Below are 6,277 nucleotides of genomic sequence, written 5' to 3' on the forward strand. Positions count from 1 at the left end.
TGAGATGTTTCAGGGGACCTCTGAAGCTTCCCAAAGTTAGCTAGAAGTCAAAAGTGCTTCATTAGAATGATTTAAGAAGTTTCATCAACAAATATCAAAAAGGTTTAGAACACTCAGTCAGATAGAATTATAGTCCATTGTGAAACAATAGCTGTCCATTTAGCCACGTCAAGGCTGTATATTGTCACCCTGTTTATTTAACTTATATGCAGAGTACATCATGAGAAACGCTGGACTGGAAGAAACACAAGCTGGAATCAAGATTGCCGGGAGAAATATCAATAACCTTAGATATGCAGATGACACCACCCTTATGGCAGAAAGTGAAGAGGAACTCAAAAGCCTCTTGATGAAAGTGAAAGTGGAGAGTGAAAAGTTGGCTTAAAGCTCAACATTCAGAAAATGAAGATCATGGCATCTGGTCCCATCACTTCATGACAAATAGATGGGAAAACAGTGGAAAGAGTGTCAGACTTTATTTTTTGGGGCTCCAAAATCACTGCAGATGGTGACTGCAGCCATGAAATTAAAGATGCTTACTCCTTGGAAGGAAAGTTATGACCAACCTAGATAGCATATTCAAAAACAGAGACATTACTTTGCCAACAAAGGTTCGTCTAGTCAAGGCTATGGTTTTTCCAGTGGTCATGTATGGATGTGAGAGTTGGACTGTGAAGAAGGCTGAGCGCTGAAGAATTGATGCTTTTGAACTGCGGTGTTGGAGAAGACTCTTGAGAGTCCCTTGGACTGCAAGGAGATCCAACCAGTCCATTCTGAAGGAGATCAGCCCTGGGATTTCTTTGGAAGGAATGATGCTAAATCTGAAACTCCAGTACTTTGGCCAGCTCATGCGAAGAGTTGACTCATTGGAAAAGACTCTGATGCTGGGAGGGATTGGGGGCAGGAGGAGAAGGGGACAACAGAGGATGAGATGGCTGGATGGCATCACTGACTCAATGGACATGAGTCTCAGTGAACTCCAGGAGTTGGTGATGGACAGGGAGGCCAGATGTGCTGCGATTCACGGGGTCTCAAAGAGTCGGACACGACTGAGCGACTGAACTGAACTGAACTGAACCATGCACAAAACACTTTTCTCAGGGTCCACTTTCCACAAAAGTTCTTACCACTTTCTGTACCCAATACTTTGTTCTCCCATCCTGAAATGGCCACCTGTAAGTCAGTCCTACTTCCTTTTCCCTTCATAAAATGCAGTTGCTTTCCTCATACCTTCTTTACTGAAAACACACTTCCTACTTTCTTTAAGCAACCAGGAATGGATGTTTATATTAGTGTCCTATAGATTTGTGAACATAGGTACCGGTGATAATTTCTAAAAGCTTTTGTTTTCTTATAGAAAACATTTCAGGATGGCACCGAATATTATTTATTAATAGTCAAAAATCTCTTCAGTTTCTCTGTAAGAGGAAATTAGTTTTCAGTAATCAGTGTTTCAGAATCTTATTTCATTTGAAAATGACCTAGCCATTTAATAAATTTTATTGCTTAGTATAGCCCAACTCTAGAAATTTAAGTTGCCCAAATCTGGAGAGATTATTTTAGACAGACGCACCTAAATTATAATTATTTTTAATAGAATTTATCTAAAAGTTCCTATTTCATTAAAATTTTTTTTCACTTGAGTTGCATTCCTTGTTTACAAACTTGTAACAGATATAATAATTTTAACATTGGCACAATGAAAATATTACCCCTTAATGTTAATGACTCTTAGACATGTCTGTAACAGGAGGGAAAGGGGCAGGGCACAACTTTTGAAAGAATGACTTAGCCCAAGGACACAATATGAACTGATTAGAATCAAATGGGACCAAGATGGCAGACAAGACTAGACCTTGACCCTGAATCAGCAAGTGAAATGACACACCCAGAGGTGCCATGACAGTTCCAAGGCACTGTTAAAAGACCAAGGAGTGGGTGGTGGCTCAAGTCCAGGGAATCTCTGCCCCTTCCTCTGGAATAGTCCTCCCGCTCATTAGCATATGAAATTACCCAGCCCATAAAAACTAACCATGCTACATTTCATGGCCGTTGCAATCGCCTCTGTGATGGCCCACACTGTCGGTGGAGTGTTCTCTCTGTATCTGAATAAATCTACTTCTTACCTATCACTTTGTCTCTCACTGAATTCTTTCTGTGATGAGATGTCAAGGACCCAAGCTTCATTAGGATCTGAAACCAGGTACTGTGGGTTTTGCCTGGGTTCAAGTCCCAGCCACGTGGGTTCAAGTCTCAAGCAGGATTTTGGCTGGCCTCAAGTCCCAACACATGGGTTCAAGTCTCAATCTGTGGTAAACGGTTTTATGCCTACATTAGTTAAATCAACAAATAAACACTAATATCAGGTATTTAATACTGAATATTTTCCAGTTCACATGAACCTGTAAATCATTTATGTTAATTTCTCTTGTATTTAGAATTGTTTGATTTATAAGCACTTACTTTTCTTTGGGCCAATTATATTAGCACTCATTTACAAACTAGTTTCTGCAATTAGTAATATTATCCAAAGACAAAGACATATACCGAGACATACATATATCCAAATAGATACAACAAGGGATTTTGTAGCTTTGTTTTTCAAACTTAGCTATAAATCAGATATCATAATATAAAACTCAAATTGTAAACAAGAGTTGGAATAAGAAACTTTTAAAAAGGCATTGTTCCTTTCTTCCTTTTTTTTGTGCATGCAAAAATATCAATTTTGAAATATCAAAAGAACCCCATTAACTAGGTACTTGCAAGTATGAGCCTCCTATGTATTGAATGTGAATCTGGCTTGAGTGTTAGAGGTTGGCTTTCTGACACCCCTCATTCTGTTTTTAAGACTTTGTTTTTCTTTTCTCTTTTTTAAGACCTTGTCTTTCTTGTCTCTCTATGGCCACCATGGAGATGAGCAGGACAAGGAGGGCTGGGAAGAGAAAGCTTCAGAGGCACTGCATTCTTGCTCACAACCCTCCACCCCCACCCCCACTGTTGCTTCACTCCCTTCCCTGATCTACCTCTTACCTAACTACTCAGCAAGACCACCCAGGCTTTTATAACTGAGTAACCCCCAGAATTTTGCGTGTGTGTCTTTTTTGAACCCTCAGCATCCTCCCAATGGATGATCCAGGGGAATGTCACAGGAGAATCCTTACCTGCCCTTTTCTGTGGTTCCCTAGGCCTAGAAAATTTTTCACTGGTCCCTGTGTCTGAGTTTTCCTGTACACTCAACCACTCCCACTGGAGGTTTCTTTTATATCCTGAGAATCTCTTTGTCTGCGTCTGGTCGCTTCCCTCACAAGAGAAACTGCAGATTGGATTTCCCTTCTTGCTTGGAGCCTAGGACACAACTCACTCACACGCACTTGATCACTGAAAATGCCCAAGCACCAAGGAAGTACTTGTAGCCCAATTTTCCCTACCTTGACTTGTGCACGAGGTTGCCTGGTTGCCTTAGTGCCAGCTTTCTCTCTCCCACGTAGCTCCCACTGTCCTCCAAACAGGTCTCAGGTTTTTCTATGACTTCTGCAGAGAGCCGGGTTCCAGTGTAGCAGGCTACCCATAGTGGGGTGGGACACATCTTCCCTACTATCAAAGTCCCACCTCCATGCAGGCACAGAGAACCTGGAGGAGCCCCCCAAATTGTGGGAAATAAGGCCCATCAGCCCAAACCCAAAGAATGGACTTGGAGACATGAGGTGCAGCGGGAAGCAGGGCTTTAAGACCTAAAAGTTGTCAGATATGGCAGAAAGTCTCAGAGGCTATCAGGGTTGGGCAGAGCTGGAGCCCCCTCCTGACATCAGGCTGCTCTTTGACGTGGAAGAAGTTCTCGGACATCATTCCTTACAGGGGACAAAGGACCTGCTGGGGCCCAGCCTGGTGACACCGCTTGATGGTGACAAGTGGCACAGGAGTCAGTCAGCACAGCTCTGCCAGCTTACACCTGTCCTGACCCAGCCTCACCCTCTCAGGAGTGGGTTTTGCTAGGGATCCGAAAGTGGTAGAGATGGCAACATAGGAGCTACTGAGGGAGCAAAGGCAGAGAGGAAGGAGCAGTCAGAGCACAAGTGGGAGAGATTTCCTGGTGAGGGTCAGGGTCAAGGTGAGTTTTTGGGAACCTAAGGCTGAGGTTTAGGCCTTTGTGCAGCAAAGTTCTATTGAGATAGAGAGGGAGCAGGGCAGACAGGGTCCCTGAGGATGCCTGGCCTGCTGTCTGGGGGACTACTGTCCAGTCCAGAAGTCAGAATTGATCCCCCAGGTAGGGAGGAGCTCTGGGAGGTGCTTGAGCTGGAGTGGGTCATGGACCAGGTAAGAGAGGCAGTGGATGATGCCTCAGGCTGGACCGAGCATCTGTCTCAGTGACCCCACAGCAGGGCAGAGTCAGCTGTGTGAGCAACTTGCTAGTGAGAACCTACTACCTGCTGGGCTCTGGGTGGATGCTGCATATACACTAAGAACCACTTTCTCAGAACCTACTATGTGCTGGGCTGTCTGGGAGGATGATTCAGGTGTGGAATCTCAGTGTAACTAACAGTGACCTCCTCGTACAAATGAGGTTCATATCAGAGAGGTTAAAAGCCTTTCTAGAATCCTGGTACCAGTATGAAAGCCGCCTGCCCAAGTGTCCTGCTCTCACCTTGCCTACTGTGGCCTCAAATTCAGCCCAGTTGTACATTGAGAAGATCAATGGCACCAGCCAGGCCTGTGGCCTCCCAATGCCACCTGCACTGCGTGCCCATACAGCTCACATCCTCTCCCATCTTCACCTGTAAATGGTTCAGCCATAAATGAGGGGTCAGTCAATGCCAGTTCTTCCTTGCCCCTTCCATTTATAAATGCCTGGAAGTGGTTTTAAAGACTTGGGAGAGTTTGTGTCAATCATGAACTAGGTTTGGATTTTTCTTAGATTCTATGTCTTCCTCTCACTCCCTGCCAGAGAGCTGACCTGAGTGTTTCCTTCTTCAGCAAGTTGAACTGATGCCATGTTGGTCAAGTTACATCCTTAGTGGGAGAATGGATAGAAATAGATGTGTTGGAAGATTCCTTCTTTCAGCTGCTTCAAAAGAGGTTCTGAACAGAAAACAACAGCATCAAACCCTGGTCTTATCTATAAATGTCAATGATGAAGGGTCAAAAGAGTCTTTCTGCCTCAAAAAATGTTAAAAATGTCAGAAGTTACTGTTGGAATTGCCCTAGATTATGCTTCTCAATTAATTGTGGTTAAACATCAGGTTTTTGTATTTTTTCTTTTTTCTAAGATACCATGGACTTATCTATTTGTAAAATAAAATATAAATTACCCAAGAAAAGAAGAAAACAAAGATAAACAGTTCAAATCTAACTTTCAATTATTAGTTTCAATACACATAGAAATACTGTGCCACATTGCTCTAAGGTTTCTGAGCAGTTACTCTTAAACTCTGTACTTACCTTGTCAGGAACCAGTAACAGGCAGCTGGTGGACAAGGCAGGTCCTCAGACCACACAGGAGCCGCACTGCCCCAGGAAGTATGGTGGTGCCTGGCTGTTGGCCTGCAAGGGGATTGTGAGGTGAGGCTCACAGAACCCCTGGTGGACTGCTGAGTGCTGTACACGGGTCAATAGGGGCTGTTGTCTCAGCACCTGATACCTGGTAGGATGAGGGGCTCTGGGAAGGGAAGGACTTGTCTGAGGTCTCACAGCTGGAAAGTGGCCAAAGCAGGACTGGTCTCAGCCCTCTTCCAATCTGCCTTGGACACTTTAGCCCAATTCAGGACCACTCTGATGGGCCATTTTGGTTCAGTTTCTCTCTCTGCCCAATTCCACTACCCTCCTGCCTCATAAACTTTTCACAGAGAGGAAATGCAATGAATAAAGTCATGTCCATTCATGATGAGGAATTGGAAATCAGGACCCCAACTTGATATCTCTCTACACAACAGGAAATAAGACGTCTGAGTTTACCAAGAAGGAGAGAGGATCTGCATCCGTGGGACACTGATATATTCCAGGTGAGATGTAAATTGGTGCTGTTATTTTGCGAAAGCCTGACACCACTACTCTGTAGCTGGTGCAATCACATAGCCTTAGATCCAGCTGTCCCTCTGACCGTTGAGAGTGTGGGAGGGAGAAAGGACACAGAGACAGAGACCACTGAGAATGCTGGTGTCAGAGTTGACCAGAGGTTGGCTGTGGGAGTGAAAAGCAGCTTTCACATGCAAGAGATATTTAATCAATATTTATTGAATCAACAAAAGACTAGAACACAAACATATCATAAAATGATATT

The sequence above is a fragment of the Bos grunniens genome, chromosome 15, assembly GCF_055505025.1.
Source record: "Bos grunniens cultivar Pamir isolate PY7600 chromosome 15, Bosgru_T2T1.0, whole genome shotgun sequence".
NCBI classification, from domain to species: domain Eukaryota; kingdom Metazoa; phylum Chordata; class Mammalia; order Artiodactyla; family Bovidae; genus Bos; species Bos grunniens.